Source organism: Bos javanicus, chromosome 24 (genome assembly GCF_032452875.1).
Source record: "Bos javanicus breed banteng chromosome 24, ARS-OSU_banteng_1.0, whole genome shotgun sequence".
Classification (NCBI taxonomy): Eukaryota; Metazoa; Chordata; class Mammalia; order Artiodactyla; family Bovidae; genus Bos; species Bos javanicus.
This window is the reverse complement of record NC_083891.1, coordinates 21,673,797-21,694,780: the sequence shown is the minus strand read 5'-3', so window position 1 is coordinate 21,694,780 and position 20,984 is coordinate 21,673,797. Positions and strand designations below refer to the sequence as shown.

Genomic DNA, 20,984 nt, shown 5'->3' with positions numbered 1-20,984 from the left:
CTCTGCTGGAGAAACCACAGAGCATTCTGAACCTCTGTGTGTGTCCTCTGTGTTTGAGGAGCCATGACATAACTAGGCCCTCAGCAGAACTAACTCGAAACCATTCCTGACATTCCCATCAGAGTAGCCCCAATATTTCATCACTTCTCGGGGCCTAAACTCACAGGCGCCACTGAAAAAACTTTTCAAGTCCCACAGCAAAACCATACAGTGTTACATTCTTTAAGTGGGATTGGTCCTGACACATAGCTCTGCTGTAAAAGTAGATATCTGCAAACACTCTGAGGCTTAAAAGGACCGAATTTTACTTCTTGCTCATTCTCCAGGCATGCCGTGATCAGCTGGGGCTCTGCTGTGCTCTGCGTCACTCACTCAGAAAAGCAGGCTGACAGCCTCCTCAACTTGGAGCGTTACTGTAGTTGGGACAGAATGTATTTGTTTCCTGGAATATGGAAGTTGCTCAGTCTGCCTCTTTGTGACCCCATGGACTATACAGTCCATGGAATTCTCCAGGTCAGAATACTGGAGTAGGTAGCCTTTCCCTTTTCCAGGAGATCTTCCCAACCCAGGGATTGAACCCACGTCTCCCGCATTGCAGGCAGATTGTTCACCAGCTAAGCCACCAGGGAAGCCCAAGAATACTGGAGTGGGTAGCCTATCCCTTCTCCAGCAGATCTTCCTGACTCAGGAATCAAACCGGGGTCTCCTGCACTGCAGGCGGATTCTTTACCAACTGAGCTATCAGAGAACTGCTGCTATAACCAGCTACCAGAAACTTAAGTGGCTGAAAGCAACGCAAATTTGTCTTACAGCGATGAAGGTCATAGTTTGAAATGGGTCTCACTGGGCTAAAAATCAAGGGGTTGGTAGGACTGTTTATCTTCCCAAGACTCTAGGAGGACAAGCATCTTCTTCCTTCCCTTCCAGCTCCTCAAGGCTTCCTGTGCACTTTCCTCTGTCTTCTGAGTCAGCAGTGGGGCATTTTCAAGTCTGTTACCTCAACCCCATCATCACATCTTCTCCCATTCTGCCTCTCCTGCCTCCCTCTTGTCAGGATCCTGTGATTACATTGTGATAATCTCCTTATCTCATAATCCTTACCTTAATCACACTTGCAAGGTCTTTTCTGTCCTGTGAGGTAACATATTCACACGTCCCAGGCATTCTTTACCTTGGTAGTCAGTGGTCACGAATCCACCTGCAATGCAGGAGACACAGGAGCCGAGAGTTTGATCCCTGAGCCAGGAAGATCCCCTGGAGAAGAGAATAGCAACCCACTCGGGTATTCTTGCCTGGAGAATCCCATGGACAGAGGAGTCTGGCGGGCTGCAGTCCATGCGGTTGCACAGTCAGACAGGACTGAAGGGACTGAGCACAGCACACTTGCAGGCACTAAGAGGACAGCTTTGGGGGAAGGGGCATTATTCAACTTACCATACAGAGGGCAGTGACCATGTCCAGTCACACATAAACTTTAATGCGTTACCCAGAAAGTCACATTTCACATTTAATTGGTCAATCAAGTCACATGGCCACATGTCACTTCAGTGAGGCAGGAAGTACAATCACTCCTGTATTAATATATAGAATGAGGGAATAGGAATAAATACCCTGAATTTTATTTTAGGATTATGATGAATGAGAAGGCAAAAGGCCTTCATTACCATGGTAAGAGCAAAATAAATCTACATGAGTGAAGAATCATTTGGTGAATAGGTTGTAGATGCAAGGAAGCCCTGATTCACTGAATTTCAGGTAGGAATGAACCCCTCCCCCAACTTTTGAACCAATAGCCCCAGCTGAGGCAGACACCTAGTCTGGTGTCGGAGATAGAAAAGCAGAACTGTAATAGAGGAAGACGATGTGGGCAGGAGGCAGCCAAGCTTTAAATGACTGAACAAAAGAAAAAAAAATATAAACCCACAGCCCCAAGAACTGAGCAAGTCATAAGCAAAATGAATATAAAAAAGTCACACCCAGTCACTTTGTAGTCAAAGTGCTGATTACAAATTAAAGGAAAAAAAAAATCTCAACAGGAGCCAGAAGAAAAAAGACACATGATACACATACACAATTAAGCTGTACATCTCATCAGAAATACTGAAGGCCAAAAGATAAAGGAACAAGATCTTTTAAGTGTTGAAAGAAAAATGCCTGCAATTTAGAATTATAAACTATACTAAAATATCTTGTAAAATTAAAGCAAGATAAAAGCATTTTTTCAATAAATAAGAGCTGAGTCATCTCTAGCAAATTCACACTACAGGAAATGCTAAACAATTTCCTTGAGGCTGATAGAAAATAACACCAGATTGAGTAGGGTAACAAGAGAGAAAACAAACATTTCAAACAATAGGAATAAAGAGGGGCTATCACTAGCAAATACTAAGTTAGATTAAAAGGAAAAAATTTCTTGAAAAACACAATTTACCAAAACTGACACAGGAAGAAATAGAAAATCTGATGTTGATTTAAAAAATTGAATGTGCAATTAAAAACCTTTTGTAAAGAAAACTTCAGTCAAAGATGGTTTCACTGGTAAATTCTATCAAACTTGTAAGGAAGAAATTATGCCAACTATACACAAACTGTTTCAGAGAATAGAGGAGAAAATCATTTCTCAATTTTTAAAAATTTTGGCCAGCCAGCTCTAATACCAAAACCAGACAAAGACATTACAAGAAGAGAAAGCCACAGACCAATATTCCTCTTGAACATAGACACAAACATCCTTAACAAAATATTAGCAAACTGAACCCAGCATTTTTTAAAGGATAATACAGCATGACCAAAAACTAGGATTTTTCCTCCCAGGAATGTAAGTTTATTTATTTTTTAAATATTAATCAATATAATTCATCATATTATCAGAATAAAATGGAAAAATCATATGACTGACTCAGTAGATACAGGAAAAGGGGTCTAAAAAATTCAATATCTATTCATAATAAAAACTCTCAGCATACTAGGAACAAAAGAAAACTCAGCCTGATGTGCGTGCGTGCTGTTGTCTCAGTCGTGTCCGACTCTTTGTAGCCTGCCAGGCTCCTCTGTCCGTGGATTCTCCAGGCAAGAATACTGGAGTGGGTTGCCATGCCCGCCTCCAGGGAATCTTCCTGACTCAGGGATCGAACCTATGTCTCTCGAGTCACCTGCACTGGCCTGAGGGTTCTTTACCATTATCGCCACCAAAAGTCCTATACCTAACACCATACATAGTGATGAAATATTGGAATTTTCACATTAAGAGGGAAAGCAAGGCAAAGCTGTCCACTCTCACCACTTCTCTTCAACATGGCACTGGAGATGGCTATTCACTGGGACAATGGGGCAAAAAAATAACAGGCATATAAACTGAAAAGAAAGAATTAAAGCTGTCAAGAACTAGTGAATGAATTTGGCAAGGTCAAATTAATAATTTAATAATAAACTACTAATAAATAATAAACCTGTACACCACAATAAATTAATAATAAACTAATTTGACAAGGTCAGACATAAATTCTAGTTTTATATGGTGCAAAAATTTTAAAATGAAATTAAATATACCATTTGACAAAATGGGTCAGATTGAGGGATGTTGGAATTATGTTTATGAGGGTATTGGAATCATGTTTATGATGGTAATAATGAATGATCTGAAAATAAAACGAAGAAAGCAATTTCATTAAAGTAGCATAAAATGGAATAACATACTTAGAAATAAATTTAACCAAGGAGGCAAAAGACTTGCAGGCTGAAAACTACAAAACATTGTTGAAAGAAAGGAAAAACTTAAATAAGGAAAGATATCTCATTTTCATGTATTGGAAGACTTAATATTGTTGAGATAACTGTACTCCCCCAAAGCAACATAGTTTCAATGCAATCCCTATTAAAATCCCAATGGCATTTTCTTTTTTTACAGAAATAGAAATGCAGCTGAATGTTTAGATGGATTCTTAAGGAATTCCAACTCACTAAAATAATCTTGAAAATAGTCAAGTCGCTGGACCCACATTTCCTGGTTTCAAAACCTCATGAAAAGCCATTGAAATAAAAAGTGTTGCTCTGACATGAGAATAGATATGCACACCAATGGATGGAGTAGAGAGTTCAGAAATAAACCCTTGCATGTATGGTCAGTTGATTTTCAACAAGGGTCAGGACACTTTAATGTGGAAAGGACAGGCTTTTTAACAATTGTTGTTTAGTCACTAAGTCATGTCTGATTTTGCAACCCCATGGACCGTAGCCCACCAGGCTCCTCTGTCCATGGGATTTCCCAGGCAAGAATACTGGAGTGGGTTGCCTTTTCCTCCTCCAGGCAATCTTCCCAACCCAGGGATTGAACCTGCATCTCCTGCATTGGCAGGCGGATTCTTTACCGCTGAGCCACCAGGGAAGCCCTTTTAACAGTTAGTGACAGAAAAACCGTATATCCAAATACAAAGGAATAAAGTTGGGCCTTTACCTCACATCATATACAAAATTTAATTCAAAATGGATTAAAGGCCTAAATGTCAGAGGTGAAACTTTACAACTCTTAGAAGAGAACATATAGGAAATGTTTCATGATGCTGGATTTGGCAGTGATTTCTTGGATATGACACCAAAACACAGGCAACAACAAAAGAGATAAAGCGAACTTCATCAACATTCTGTAAGTTCTGTGCCCCAAAGAACATTATCAAGAGAGGAAAAATGCCATCTACAGAATGGGAGGAAACGTTTGCAAATCATATATCTGATAAAAGTCTAGCAACCTGAATATCTAAAGAACTTTATAACTCAACAACAAAAAGATAAGAAGCCAAATTTTCAAATGGGCAAAGGACTTGAACAGATGTTTCCCAACAAAGGTATACAGTTGGCCAATGGGCGAATGAAGAAGTGCTCAGCATCATTAGTCATTAGAGCAACGCAAACCAAAACCACAATGAGGTATCACTTCACACCCACTAGGATGGCTAAATAATTTTTTACAAAAGCCTATGTGCAGCAAAAAAAAAGAGAACCTGTACACCGCAATGAAGACTTAGCTCAGCCAAAAAAACAAAAAAATGACATGGAGGAATCTTAAATGCATATTAGTAAGTGAAACAAGCCAACCTGGAAAAGGCTACATAATGCATGTGAGTCCATCTGTATGACATTCTAGCAAAGGCAAAACCGTGGAGACATTGAAAAAGACCAGTGGTTGCCAGGGGTTGTGGGGGAGGGGAGGGGCAAATAGAGAGTCCAGAGGGGTTTTAGGGCATCGAAGATACTCTGTGTGATACCATAATGATGGATACATGTCATTTATCTAAACCCCAACATCATCCTCAAAATAATTAATTCAAGATGATAACAAATCTAAATAAAAAAGGGAACCAAAATGCTTTTAGCAGAGAGCATAGGAAAATATCTTCATGACCTCAAGGTAGGCAAAGATTTCTAAGGACACACACACACACAAAACCCCACTAACTGTACAAGAAAAATAGTGATCAATAAAATCAAAATTTAAGCTCAGTTCATTGAAAGATACCATTCAGAGAATGAAAAGACTGAACAGCTCTGGTGACAACCACAGACTGGTTAGTGGCAGAGGGCCCCAGCCACTTCTACCAGCTTCCCACTCTCCTGCCCCAAAGTCTTGGACCTTTGAAAGAGCTTGTCAAGCCCTACCCATCTTTTCTCTCTCTTAGATGGATAGGTGGACAGCTTGTGAAGTTTGCATCTGGCCCTGACCAATTCAAGAGCTTTCTTGCCTAACTGTGAAGCCTACATCTCCAGTAACATTTCTGCAAATGCCAATCAGCCATGGTTTTCTCAACCTCCTTTTTAATATTCAATTGGTAGCCAAGTGGCACAAAAGGCCTGAAGAATTACATTTTTAATATCATGATGGAAGTGACAGTTCTGAGACTGCTTGCACCTTACCTCAGCTTGCTCAGGAAGCATCTTGTGTAGACTTTATACTGTGAAGACTAAAGGCATTTCATATCTGTAGCCCTTCACAAAGCACAATTACGTAAAATTGCGCACAAGCTCCGCAACACACAGGGATTATAACCGTCATTTTCTGATGAGCACATTGAGGTTTCTGAGAATTCCTGTAACCTGTCCTTCCCCTGTCTAGTAAGTAAAGGTGTGAAGCTCAGACCCCGACCCTCAGCCTCCAAGTCTAGACATTTCACTTCCTTGTCAGGCCTGGTGCTGAGACATGGCAGAAATAGTCTCACTCACTCTGCTTGATCACCATAGGAGTGAATCTGTGTGTAAACATTTGGCAGAATTTACAGAACAGTGGTGGAACCAAGCAGACAATTTGCCTCTCTCAGGATGACCTTGTGTCGTGTGAGCAGCCAACCTGGAGCTGCCGAAGGCTTTGGGCAACTGAAGATTTTGTTTGGGTAAGCAGTGCTAAGAACTCCAAGTGTGAGCAGACCAGTCAGATTTTACTTAAACTGGGACTCCTTTGATCACTAGTTACCAGCAGAGGTGGAGAAGGAAATGGCAACCCACTCCAGTACTCTTGCCTGGAGAATCCCATGGATGGAGGAGCCTGGTGGGCTACAGTCCGTGGGGTCCCAAAGAGTCGGACACGACTGAGCGACTTCCCTTCCCTTTCCCTTTACCAGTGGAGGGGACGTGAGCAAACTGCTCAAAAGACAAGAGAGCTGAAAAGATGGCAGGTAAAACAAAACCAGCAGATGCTGGGATTTCAGTGGTGGGGCAGGACTGTATGACAGGCTTCATGGTACATACTACAGTTTTCAAAGGCATTTGCCAGCCCATTTATTTTCTATTTTGCAGAGCCTTTCATAACTTGATCTCATGGTGGTATCATAATGTGTTTAGTGCCACACATAGGCAAGCAGCTCAGTCGCTCAGTCATGTTTGACTCTTTGCGACTCCATGGACTGCAGCATGCCAGGCTTCCCCGTCCATCGCCAATTTCTGGAGCTTGCTCAAACTCATGTCCATCAAGTTGGTGATGCCATCCAGTCATCTCCTCCTCTGTTGCCTTCTTCTCCTCCTGCCTTCAATTTTTCCCAGCTTCGGGGTCTTTTCCAATGAGTCAGTTCTTCACATCAGGTGGCCAAAGTATTGGAGTTTCAGCTTCAGCATCAGTCCTTCCAATGAATATTCAGGACTGATTTCCTTTAGGATTGACTGGTTTGATCTCCTTGCTGTCCAAGGGACTCTCAAGCAAACCAAGGCACTAATACTATGTTCGAGATATTTCTTCAGAGAACAAGAAAAGTCTCTCCCCAAATTTCTACTTGATAACACCTCTCTCCCCTTCTCAAATCCTCCCATTCTCCATAAGACAACATCAGCAAAAAAAAATATATGATGGATGAAATCAGAATAACATGCTTTCATAACTTCACAAATTGCTCCAAGAAAGAAGAGAACAGATTTCAAATTTGCACAATAAGATATGGAATCATCTTATTGGGATGTAAGCCACCTAGCTATTACTGGAAATTACTGCTTCGTTATCACAGTTTCTACAAGGTAGAATGTGGTGGAGTCAGGAAGCATTCTGAGTCGTTTCCAAAAATACTTTTAAGAGAAGTTTGCAAATAGTACTATTTTTTATGGGAGGAACAATTTTGCCAACAGTTTCTTTTCAAGTCTTACCAAGTAATATATTACTTTCTGAATCAGAAATAAGTCTAACCAGAATTTTTAAAGGACATAGTAATAATAGTTCTTTTGGAGTGTATAGTAGATACTTAAAATAGAAGTAAAGAAAGCTAAGGGCTTCCCTGGTGGCTCAGAGGTAAAGAATCTGCCTACCAATGCAGAAGATGCAGGTTTGAACCCTGGGTCAGGAAGATCCCCTGGAGAAGGAAATGGCAGCCCACTCCTGTTTTCTTGCCTGGGAAATCCCATGAGTAGGCTAAGTAGGGCAGAGTAGGCTGGCAGGCTACTGTCCATGGGGTCGTAAAACAGTCGAATACAACTTGGCGACTAAACAAAAAATAAGGCTAAAGTGGGTGAGTTTTCATTTAGTACTAGTGATATGTTCAGTTCAGTTCAGTCTCTCAGTCTTGTCTGACTTTGCGGCCCCATGGACTGCAGTACACCAGGCTTCCCTGTCCATCACCAACTTCCGGAACTTGCTCAAACTCATGTCCATTGAGTCGGTGATGCCATCCAAATACTCATCCTTGTCATCCCCTTCTCCTCCTGCCTTCAATCATTCCCAGTATCAGGGTCTTTTCCAATGAGTCAGCTCTTCCCATCAGGTGGCCAAAGTATTGCTGTTTCAGCTTCAGCATCAGTCCTTCCAATGAATATTCAGGACTGATTTACTTTAGGATGGACTGGTTGGATCTCTTTGCAGTTCAAGGGACTCTCAAGAGTCTTCTCCAACACCACAGTTCAAAAGCATCAATTCTTTGGCGCTCAGCTTTCTTTATGGTCCAACTCTCACATCCATACGTGACTACTGGAAAAACCATACCTTTGATACAGGCATGATAAAGTGATACTTTATCATGGCTATAGTTTGAAAGGCAGCATTTAGGATCTGTAAGTAAGATTTACTTTAGTAATAAAGGATTCAGCAGCTGCTGCTGTATTAGGGGTTGTATAATGACTTTTCAAAAAAGCCTTTGTTTTTTTTAAATGAACTTTTTCTTTTAGAACAGTCTTAGATTCACATAAAAAATGCAAAGATCGTACATGGAGTTCCCACACAGCCACACCCTGTTTCCCTGATTGTTAACTTTGTATGTTATACCTTTATATATTTGCTAGAATTAATGAACCTATATTGATGAATTATTATTAACTAAACCCCATATTCACAAGGCTTCCCTGGTGGCTCAGACGGTAAAGCGTCTGCCTACAATGCAGGAGACCCAGGTTTGATCCCTGGGTTGGGAATATTCTCTGGAGAAGGAAATGGAAACCCACTCCAGTACTCTTGCCTGGAAAATCCCGTGGATGGAGGAGCCTGGTAGGCTACCGTCTATGGGGTCAAAAAGAGTCAGACACGACTGAATGACTTCACTTTCACTTTCACTTTCAAACCCCATATAAGAGCCAACCCATTGGAAAAGACCGGGATGCTGGGCAAGACTGAAAGCAAAAGGAGAGGAAGGCGACAGAGGATGAGATGGTTAGATAGCATCATCAGCTCAATGGACATGAATTTGAACAAACTTAAGAGAGATAGTGAAGGACAGGGAAGCCTTGTGTGCCGCAGTCCATGGGGTTGCAAAGAGTCAGACACGACTTAGTGACTGAACAGCAAAACCTTATTCAGGTTTCCCTAATTTTTTGCTTAATGTCCTTTTCTGCTCCAGGATCCCATTTAGGACACCATGTTACATTTCATCCTCATGTCTCCTTTGGCTCCTCCTGACTGTGACAATTTCTCAGACTTCCTTTGTTTTTAATGACCTTGACAGTTTTGAGGAATGCTGGGTAAGTTATTTTGGAGACTGTTGCTCAGTTGGGATTTGTCTGAGGTTTTGCTCATAATTAGACTGAACTTATTGGGTTTTGGAAGGAAGATGACAGAGGTGAAGTGTTATTCTCATCATGTACATCAAGATGCACACTACCAACATGACTTACTACCATGGGTGTTAACATGATGATGTTTTCTTTTACTGGGGAAGCAGGGAACTTGCTGAAAGATGGGCCAAAACTCGAAACTCCAGGCATTTGTAGGAGAGGTTGAAGGGGAAGGGGCCTGAGTGTCAGAGTTCATGACAGAAGGAAAAAAACAGAGAAACCTGACAAAGCAGGGACCTATGGGTGGTTTACATGCGTGCATGCTAAGTCGCTACAGTCGTGTCCAACTCTTTGTGACCCTATGGACAGTAGCCCACCAGGCTCCTATGTCCATGGGATTCTCCAGGCAAGAATACTGGAGTGGGTTGCCATGCCCTCCTCCAGGGGATCTTCCTGACCCAGAGATCGAACCTGTGTCTCTTTTGTCTCCTGCACTGGCAGGTGGGTTCTTTACCACTAGCACCACCTGGGAAGCCCCCCTAAGTGGTTTAAACTGCCTACTAATGAGAGCGCTTCCTAGGGAGAAGAAGTTGCACCCTGTGCCTGGTCTCACCAGCAGTCTGGTGAGTGGATGCCCAAGAAGGATTTTGATCATGCTGCAAAGAAGCCCTAGGATCCTCTGTGTGGAGTTGGAGGGTGGACAGGGAAGGAGAGGTGGTTCAGGTGGGAGTAATTTACGAACAAGGGTATTTGCTTAGCAGGCAGAGGCCACGTTTAAAATGGGAGCCCACCAAAGGGAGTAAATTAAGGCACAAGCATTACAAAGATGTGGCACAAACCTGGCTGGTAGGAGAAACAGGCCTGAGATTTGAATCCAAGGGTTAGAAGGCGCAGAGCAGGGGGACATCTGAGGGCAGGCTAAAAGGGTCTAGGGCAGCTCAGGGGCTGCAGGGCTGGAAGGTGGAGCCAGCGAGTCTGTAAGGAAGCTGTGGGCACGGCATACCAGGCCTCAGCCACGCTTCCCTCCCTTTGTCCACTGCAGCTGGGTGATGGATGTTTCCATCACCCTCCAGGACTCTGCCTGGCAGGCCAGCCAGAATTCTCCTGGGCCCTGGGCTTGTGCCTGTGCTCCCGATTGGAAGCTCCCCCAGGCTGCTCCAGGATGTCCCCTACGTGCCCCATCCTGTCCTCCTTATCACAGCTGCAGGCGGCCTGAGCAGCATTCCTCTTGCCTGAGTCACGGCCCCAGGCCCCTGGCTGCCTTTCCTTCAGCTTGGCCTAGGGGCCAGCCCCCGTCCATCCCACCTTGTTGCTTGTCCCTTTACTTGTCAAGAATAGTGCAGATGTATTCTTACTGCCTATATGGAATGGCAGTTATTAGCCAAAGCAAATCTCCCATACTTAAGGTAGCCCTTTTCCCTTCTGCCTCCTTCTCAAGATCTAGCCTATCCCATCCCTATTGGGCCCCACCCCTGATCATAGCATTATCTGTATTGTTGTTAATAACCTAGGTTTCCTTGACTGTTACAGCGCCATTTGATCAGAAGTCTGTTTTTAGGTTTGGTTGGTGCACGCTATCCACCCGCTGTCGACTTCTGAATTTCTGAGGTGAGAGATCCCATACAGGCCATCAGTGTATGTGAACTCAGCTGTGTCCGACTTTTGTGACCCCATGGACTGTAGCCTACCAGGCTCCTCTGTCCGTGGGATTTTCCTGGCAAGAATACTGAAGTGGGTTGTCATTTCCTACTCCAGGGGATCTTCCTGACCCAGGGATCAAACCCGTATCTCTTGTGTCTCCTGCATTGGCAGGTGGATTCTTTACCACTGAGCCATCAGAGAAGTCCTCTGACCTTCTCCTCCTTGCTTATTGATGTCTTATCTCCCTGACCACCTTGAACCCTCCTACAGCAGGGGGCCTTTCATTCCCCATGGGAGCGGATGAATGAATGAAAAGGGAACAAGCACGATGTTGCCTAATGTGTAAACCAAGTGATTTTGAATTTGTTGAATTAACTGGAAAATTTGAGACCAGCTGGATCTTATTTTTCTAGATAATTGGCAGACCCCCGGAATCCTGCCATATTGAATTTCAAGTTGAAAATATCTCTAATACCCCCTAATTTGGGGCTAAATTTTGTGCTAATTACTAGATTGTAGATAAGCAACAAGGTATTATGGTGGTTTTAGAAAATGTATGGAAGGAAAACTTAAAATTGAAAGCATTCTCTCCATGGCCATTGATGTTTTTACCCAGAAATGACAGTGAGACTGCCTATTATCACCACAGCACAGCTGCTGTCAGGGGCTATTTATTCTGAGCATAACCTTCTCATGTTTGAGAATTATTCTATAAACACTGAATGCCCATTATGTATCAGGCAAGATGAGTAGGAATTTCTAGTCATTTTTCCCTAAAAGGAAATATTTCCTAGTGTATTTATTTCTTCAGTCCCCATGGTTTAGTCAATAGATGTTTACCAAGCTCTACCATGTGTCAGATGCTCTCAGTGTCAGCCTTCATGCCCTGAAAGGGCTCAGCCTATGGGCTGCCAGGACTCCAAGGGGCACTTGTGGGGGGTGGGGGCAGGGAAGGCACAAGGAAGGTTTCTGGTGGAGGTAACTGCTAAGCTGAGTGCAGAGGGATAAGGGAACTCTCTAAGCCATAGGGTAGGACTTCCCAACCTCCAGGATCTTACATCTGAAGATCTGAGGTGGAGCTGATGCAATAATAATAGAAATCAAATGGACAATAAGTGTTATATGCTTGAATCATCCCGAAACCATCTCCAACCCTGGTGCCTGGAAAAACTGGCACAGTCCCTGGTCCCCAAACTACTGGGGACCACTGCCATAGGGGGCAAGAAATGAGCTCCCCATGTTGTGGGAAATGAAGTGTGGTGTTGGACTCCACTTTTTTGAAAGGAGACACTAGGCCGGAAATTCAAGTGAGAATTAAGAAGCACTCTTTCATATCTGGGTCACAGCTCTGAGGAGAAGCCAGAATGCCAGTCTCCATCCCTCCATCAGGCTCTGCTCGTTGAGAAGGGGTGAGGCTTGGTGAGTGGCGATTCCAGAGAAGCCAGGGCACATCCTCCCAGACCCCTTTCTTCTTCCCAGCAGCCCCACGACCAGCTCAGACCATGACTCCCACGCAGCCCTGGGCAGATAGCCCAATGTCCCTGGGCCTCAGTTTCCATCACAATTAAAATGGAAGCAGTAATGCTCTCCTATTAGGAGCTATTTCTGGGTTCTTCTTCCAACTCTCATAAAATGCAAACCATGCTAGGCACCTAAATGAGTTCATGCTGGTCTCAGCATTGTGCATATGGTGACAGGAAGCCTCTGCCCGCGGTGAGGGGTGTGTAGACAGAATGCGGTTGGGCCCTTCCTTACAGAAAGGACCTGAGCCTAGGACGGGAGGTGAAAGGAAACAGTGCCAGCCTTGGAGCTCTGTTGCTGGCCCTACCAGTCCCTGTTGACTCTGATTTATAAGACAGAACAGAAGCTATAGTTTCTGGAATAATCCTGGGTCACAGACTTTTCAGAAAAGGAAGGCACCTCACCTCTCATCACTCCTACCCACCCACCCTTGATTTAATCAAGATGAACTGTTCTTTTTCATGAGATTCAGTGACTGAGACAGGAACAAAACAACAGTTTAAATAAATATCCTATCCGGCGAAGCCATAGAGCATTTTCAGCCTAGCTGGTGGTTTTCACTCAATCACTTATGAAGCATATGAGTCTCAGAAGCCTCACTGCCCGGTGTGGTGATGCCCGTGGAGGGTAGTTTAGAAGGCATGTGTTCACCCAGTCTCCTTTAGAGAAAGTGTGTTGGTCAGAGTTCTCCAGAGACACAGAGCCAGTGGGATATGTGTATATACATGTAGAGAGAGATTGATTTTAAGGAATTGACTCATATGATTGGGCTTCCCTGGTGGCTCAGCTGGTCAAGAATCCGCCTGCAATGCGGGAGACCTGGGTTCAATCCCTGGGTTTGGAAGATCCCCTGGAGAAGGGAACGGTTACCTATTCCAGTATTCTGGCCTGGCGAATTCCATGGACTGTATAGTCCATAGGGTCGCAAAGAGTCGGACACGACTGAGCGACTTTCACTTTCACATGATTGTGGGGCTGGCCATTCTGCAATTTTTTTTTTTTTTTTTTCATTCTGCTATTTGAAGGGCAGGCCCGCAGGCTGGAGACCCAAGGAAGAGCTGAGCTTGCAACTTGACTCCAAAGGCAGCCTGGAGGCAGAATTCTCTCTTCCATGATTTCTTTCTTTTTCTCTTAAGGCCTTCAACTGATTGGATGAATCCCACCCATATTATGAAGAGTAAAGTGCTTTATCCAATGTTCACTGGTTTAAATGCTAATCTCGTCTGAAAAATATCCTCACAGGGACATCTAGACTGCTGTTTGACTAAATATCTGGGCACTGTGCTTGAGAGCGTTGCAGGTGGCCCAGTGCTAAAGAATCTGCCCACCAATTCAGGAGATACAGGAGACATGGGTTCGCTCCCTGGGTTGGGAAGATCCCCTGGAGGAGGAAATGGCAACCCATGCCAGTATTCTTGCCTGGAAAATTCCGTGGACGGAGGAGCCTGGCAGGGCTACACGCCATGGGGTCGCAAAGAGTTAGATACGACTGAGCATGCACACACAGACACACCCATGGCTGAGGCATGTTACACAGAGAGCTAACCACCACAGAACAGTCCTGGCCTGGTCATTTCGGCGTTCTGGTGGTACACCCAGGCAGTCTCTGTGCTTCGTTTCATCCTCCTCAGGTAGCTCCAGGCCAATCTTTTCCTGCCAGAGGACGCAGGGCTAAAAGGACTCTGCATGTGGATAGAGGAGCCTGGCTCACTGCCCCCGCTGACTCCCAGTAGCTGAGCAGTTTCTTATCTTGGACTTCAGATTCCTCAGTGTAAAGTGGGCATGCTTCTTTACTGGCCTCACAGGATTGTCATGGGCATTAAATGGAAATAACATTTGCACTCTGTTAGGTACAGTCTTTGTGTTGTGAGAAAGAGCCAGCGTTCCCCGCCTTGGAGCAGAGGGTGGGGGCAGAGAGGGTCCTACGTCATCCAGGTGGTGAGGGGGGCTTTCCTTGTGGACCAAGGCAGCCTGGGAAGGAGCGCCCAACCTCCAGGACGAACCTGAGTTCTGCGGGAAAGTGAATTCTCCCCACCCAGAGCTCCTAAATTGAGGTGGTTTTTTTTTTTTTTGCTCTTTTAAAATTACTTTGTGTTCTCTCCAAAAATTCCTAAATTTCCTAACTTCCTCTCCTTCATCACTCCTTCCCCCAAATCCACTCCCTTCTCCAAAGGAGGCAGCTGTTAACTTGTTGGCATAAGTCATTTCACACTTTCTCATTTATTTATTTGCTGTTGTTACTATAAAAATGGAGTTTGGGGACTTCCCTGGTGGTCCAATGGCTAAGACTGTGCTCCCAGGGCACGGGGCCCGGGTTCCATTCTTGGTCAGGGAACTAGATCCCACATACTGAAAATAAGAGTTCACTTGTAGCAGCTAAAGCTCCTGCATGCCACAACTAAGACCCAGCACAGCCAAAAATAAATCATTTTTTTTTTAATGGGGTTTGTCTATGGCTTTGTGATTTTTAAAATTCACTTAGCAATATACCATGCATGGTTTCTCATATCTGACTCTTTGTATGTGTACATACTCAGTGGTAACTGCCTCTTTGCCACCCCATGGACTATAGCCCACCAGGCTCCTCTGTCCATGGGATTCTCCAGGCAAGAATACTGGCATGGGTTGCCATGCCCTTCTCCAGGGGATCTTCCTGACCCAGGGACTGAACTCACGTCTCCTGCATTGCAGGCAGATGCTTTACTGCTGAGAGACTGGGGAAGCCCATATGTAGTGGGTTCCCCACCCTCTTCTCATTACATTAGAGAAAAAAGATAAAAAAGGGGGGAGGAAGTAAATTAAATAAAAAGGCTTTTTACAAAATAAAGGATGAACCTCGCTGTAGACCCAAGACATCAGATTTCTGAGAGTGTCCGGAGTGTTCTCTGCAGAGGGCCCTGGCTGGGCAGTTCTACTGCCAAGGCTGCCTTTGCCCCCCAGACCCACTGTGCACCCCCAGTCCCCACGGACACCTTCCTTCCCTGGAGTCCCGCCTTGCCCTCCTTCTCTGACCCTGTACCCACATTTGCCACTGAGGCCAAGGCACAGGTTGGCCGCCTGCCACTCCATAAGCCTAGAAAGAACAGCATCAAATTTCAGACAGAATGGTAACGAGTGGGCACAAATATTAATACTTAGGTTGTTGTCTCTTTAACAGAAACTTCCAGGGGGGCAAGCAAAGCATTGGGGGGAATTTTGCTAGTGGGAGCTTTGGGGACACATTTTCAAGGTCTGGTGTTGAAAACACCAGAAGCTCTCTTATCTTTATCTCTCGCTAGCAGTTTCCTCCCCAGTTGTTATTAGGGGAGATATCAGTCACCAAGGCCTCAGCTGGATCCCATAAAAAAAAAGCCCCTGCAATATTCTACATTGCAAAAGCCCAGGCTGTGCCCTCCGAGTTCACTGGGAAGACCCAAGACTCTGAGGTCCGGGGCCAGTGGCGCTGACTCATCTTCCTGGCCCCAGCAGAGGAAAGCGGCATGTTTGGGGCACAGTGTGTGCCTGTCAGCCATCAGCATCCTGTTGGCCAGGAAAATGCTGCCTCTTCCCAGGAAGGCCTTTGTCTGCAGCTGGAACAGAATCACCAGTGGACAGAGGCCACCGAGTCATGGAAGAAAACCGGGCTGAATCCAGGGCTCCGTGTCTGTAGTGGGAAGAGGGATGCCTGTAGTTTCCCACCGAATCCTAAAACAAGTAGGCAACTTGGCCCTTCTTTTTTTTTTTAATTGGCTGCACCACATGACATGTGTAACCTTAGTTCCCTGACCAGGGATCGAACCCAATCCCCCTACATTGGAAGGCAGATTCTTAACCACTGGAAGGAATGAAGTTTCTGAAGGATTGCCAGGGAAGTCCCCCTTTTTTTGTTTTTAAGGGTTTCCTGGTCCAGTATTACAACACACTTATTTACTTAGTTACTTACACCTTCCCTTGCTCCATTAAAAAGCTAAACCAGCTTATAAAAACACACAGAATAAAGGATAGAAGAAGTGACCAAGATAGGCAATGAAGAGAACAAGGAAAAGAGTGATGGAGGTAATAATAGGATGAAGACACAGGAATGAATTTCAGATGAGGCCGTTCAGTTACTGCAAGCGGGCTGCAAATTTGGGTCCAAGAGTCCCAGCAGCCAAAGAAAAGAGACAAAATAATCAGGCACAGAGTGTACACATCAACAAGTCAGGAAAAGATCCACCTTTTGAATGCAGAGACCAGGGAGAGGTGAGGACCACATTCACGCTAGCTGGGCATGTGGGCCAGGGGCTGAGTTAAATGCTCTTTTTAAAAAAAAAATTATTTTTTTATTTGGCTGTGCTGGGTGTGAGCTGTGACGCTTGAGACCCTCGATCTTTGTTGCGGCACGCAGGCTCTTCAGGTGTGGCATCTGACATCTAGTTCCCTGACCAGGGTTTGAACCCAGGCCCCCTTGCCTTGGGACCATGGAGTCTTAGCCAGTGGACCATTAGGGAAATCCCTGAGTTAAATGCTTGTCTGACATTTTCTCATTTGATCTGGTAACCGTGTCGGGTGAATGACAATGATAACGAAACTGAGAATTTGAGAATAAGTTAGTAATTTGCCCAGGACCAGAGAGTTAGTCAACTGTAGAAATGAGATTCAAACCCAGACTATGAGGCTCCATGTTTGGGTGCCAAACTAGAAAGCTCACCCCCCAAGGCAGTGGGGGGCCCTTTGGGTATTTCTGCAGCAGATGCAATCGAGATTTCGGTAGGACTGTGTCTCCTCACCTCTTTCAGTACAATTCCTAAATATAGGCACAGAGGCATAAATGCCGTTAAATTCTGTGGAAGCAGTGCCTTCAACTCAAACAGTTTGTTCAGGTGCTTAGTTCTCTGATGATTTAATTCCCATCTCTGTATAGATGTACAAACATTGCAGAGCCTACCAGAAAGTATATCAACAGTTATTTTCTCAAACCACAGTCATTTTAACATATCCCAAACCCACTCTAGTATATTTTATTTATTCCCTGGAAGAAATTAGAAGCTGATGTCTTCAGTTTCTCCACTCCCACGCCTGCCCCTACATGGGAAATACTCTCACAGCCTTCCAGGCTAACAGAACCCACAACGAAGACCTCTATTAACAACTTCTTGAGGACAGCTTCCTCTGACTTGTGATTCTTTTCTTACAACCCATCCTTTGTGAGATGCTTTGAGAACTGGGTATTCCCTCTATTCAAGACCATACAACATTTAGCAGAGTTTCTCAAACTTTCAGTTTGCATAAGCCCCTTTATGCTCATGCAGACCACCAATTTAGGTAAAAAAAAATCATCACAATTTTTAGTAATAAAAATGTCATTCTTAAAAAAACCTTTTCATTATAAAGAAATTCAAACACCTATGAAAGCTGAATAGTATAATGAACCTCTGTGTACCTACCACTCAGCTTCAACAGTTACTGACTCCCGGCCAATCTTCTTTCAACACTATTCCCATCCCCTTCCTGTCTCCTGAATTATCCTGAAGCAAATCCCACTTAGCACATCATTCCATCCATAAATATTTCAGCATGTGTTTCTAAAAGATATGAATCCTTTCTTTTAACATTACAAGACCATAATCACAACTCAAAATATTCATAAGAGTTCCTAAAAACTATTCAGTATCAAATTTCCAATTGTCTCAAAAAACCTTTTTGTTGTTGTTTGAACCAGAATCCAAATAAGGCCTGGACATTCCTATCAGATAAGACATTATTTTAAATATTACTAATCGTTTCTTACACTTGTAAGAGGACAACATTTTCAGTCCCTCCCCAGGGTATCTGTCCTCTTTGTTCTGGTTTCTTTACCCTGTACTCCCCCAGTTTATTTCCTTCCTTTTTGGCTTTGCTAAGACCCCCAATTCACAGTTATAGGTTGCTGGGTACAGCATCTGGTGCTGATGTTGCTCTCTGATGGCCCTGGATTCAGAAGGCACAGATATCTCACTGATAGTACTTTTGGCCCAATTACAAACCACATTCAAAATCCAGAATGATGCATGCTTTTACCTGGGAGATGGGTACCCCTCATCCACACAGACTGCCCTCAGCTCTGGAAAGCATCTGCCCAACATTCCAGGTCATTCTAAACTGTGTCCACTAATAGATGGCTTTCTTCTCCTCTCAAAGACAAGTGTCAGATACCAGGAAGAGTCAAACTTAGAGCAGACTGGACCTCAGGCTGGTTTTATGAAAACAACCTGGTTTCTCAGCTACCTGTTTTCTCTTTTAAAGGACTGAGTTCATCCTTTGGACACTACAGGCCAGCGCCAGAACTGACAAGGTATCTCAGACTGATCACCAATGGATGTGCCGCGACGCACAAAGTCCCGTGTCATCCAAAGATGTGGAAAGGCCCTCCGCGGGCAGAGAGGTGGGGTCAGATTGTTGGAAAAAGCAGTTAAAAGGACACCAAGAACGTCCAGGCAAGAGGCGAGGTTGGGTAGGAACGGGGCTGATAGGCGAGAAAGGAGTAGTGTGAGAAAAGGATCAGAGATTGGGTCCAAAGTGAACATGAGGAATAAATATAGAAGAGGGAGGAATCTTCAGTGACATTCAAGTTTCTGACTCCAGGGCTGGTTGTTGTTCAGTGGCTCAGTCATGTCCAACTCTTTGCGACCCATGAATCGCAGCATGCCAGGCTTCCCTGTCCATCACCAACACCCGGAGCTTGCTCAAACTCATGTCCATCAAATTGGTGATGCCATCCAACCATCTCATCCTCTGTCGTCCCCTTCTCCTCCCGCCTTTAATCTTTTCCAGCATCAGGGTCTTTTCCAATGAGTCAGCTCTTTGCATCAGGTGGCCAAAGTATTGGAGCTTCAGCTTCAGCATCAGGCCTTCCAAAGAATATTAAGGATTAATTTCCTTGAAGATTGACTGGGAATCATGAACAGACACACCCACATACATAAGAACCCCCTTCCAAACTGTTCATGGGCCTGGGGTATACAGAGACGGCTGATCTGTGAATCAGAAAACATATCTCATGGGAAATATTCTCTTTATAGTTGCCGCAAGAGTCTCATCACTGACTGCACAACAGACTCATCTGGGGAGTTTAAAATAAACACCATGCCCAGCCCTCCTCCTGTATTACCTACCTCCGGCTTAGAACAGCTGAATGCCAACCTCTGTGTACTTTGACCCCTGCCCACTGCAGAGGTGATGCTATCATACAGCGGGACTGAGAACACTGGACCAGGTGTGCACAGCGAGGGCACCAAGTTACCTGCCTGTTCAGAACTGCTAGGAGGACTCCTTGGAGCTGCTCACAGCCCGAAGCTTAGTTTGGCTCAGCCTGGATCCCCGTTGCTTGGGGTGAGAGAAGTGACCTGACCTTCAGAACTCAGCTCTCTGGCCAAAATAAGGGCTGGCAAGGAAGACCTGGCAGGGGAACAGGAAAGAAGGGAGCCAGGTGTCCGGCATACGTGCTTCCCCTCTGGCTGCGGAAGGCGGCGGTCTCACCCTCCTGTGCCTCACAGTCACAGCGGAATACGGGTCAAATGCAGATGCCCGCGCTCCACTCCCTGCACTGGTTAGAAGTCTAGTGTGTAGCCCAGGAATCTGCATTTAACGGGTCCCAGGTGACTTCCAGAGAGCGGGTGGCACACCTCCACTGCCCATCCCCAACCTTGAGAAGCCCACAGGGGTCTGTGGCCCCCACCATGGACACGTGCCCAGTGGGGGCCCTCTTTCTTCCTGAACATGGCCCAGGAGAGTCTGAAGTCAGGACTGAGGTAGCGGCCAGCAAGCAGGGTTAAAAATGATTAGAACTGCCATTTCTAGACATGGTTAGAACTGGATAGTGGGCCACTAACCAAATGGGGGCCCTTCCTGGAAAAGAAGTGCACCTGCCCCAGGCGTTCTGCGTGTCACAGACGGTGGAAGTGGGGCAGGAAGGTCCCGTGACTCACTGGCTCCTTGATTTCAACAGAAATGTGAGTTTCCCAGGCCGAGTGCAGGAACCCAGGGAGCAGCCTCTGGCCTTGCAGAGAACTTCTGTGTCGGCAGTGGGTTTCAAAGTGCGGCTTCTGGGTCAGCAACAGCAGTCTCATTAGTTAGAAATGAAGATTCTCAGGCCCCGCCCCTGACCTATGGCTCAGACACCCTGCTGGGGGCGGGTGTCTGAGTTACGCTGAAGCCTCAGATGGTTCTGTTAGTGCTTAGTGCCTCAGCGAAGCCTTGAGTGCTTCAGGGCCCACAGACTTAGGAAAGGTCCCCGCTCTCCTGGCCGTCAGCCAGTCCCTTTTCATGGGGGAGGGGAAGCACAGAGCACCCCTCCCACCCCCTCACCCCACCCAGCTACGGGGCAGGGGCTGAATGACACAGGATTCCAGGCAGCTGCTGCTGGCCCTGCAGGCAGC

At 45.2% G+C, this 20,984-nt stretch overlaps 1 long non-coding RNA gene and 1 other non-coding gene across 2 annotated transcripts in view; both read left to right on the top strand.

The window, feature by feature from the left end:
* The first annotated feature begins 389 nt into the window (after positions 1-389).
* The window catches only part of LOC133237507 (uncharacterized), a 498,424-nt gene continuing 477,829 nt past the window's right edge, over positions 390-20,984 (top strand). The window contains exon 1 of the long non-coding RNA XR_009733227.1: positions 390-513. This is a non-coding gene — a long non-coding RNA (uncharacterized LOC133237507). The remainder of the gene's footprint in view (positions 514-20,984) is intronic.
* On the top strand, positions 8,800-8,871 carry TRNAC-ACA (transfer RNA cysteine (anticodon ACA)). Its single transcript has one exon. It is a non-coding gene; the product is annotated as a tRNA-Cys (tRNA).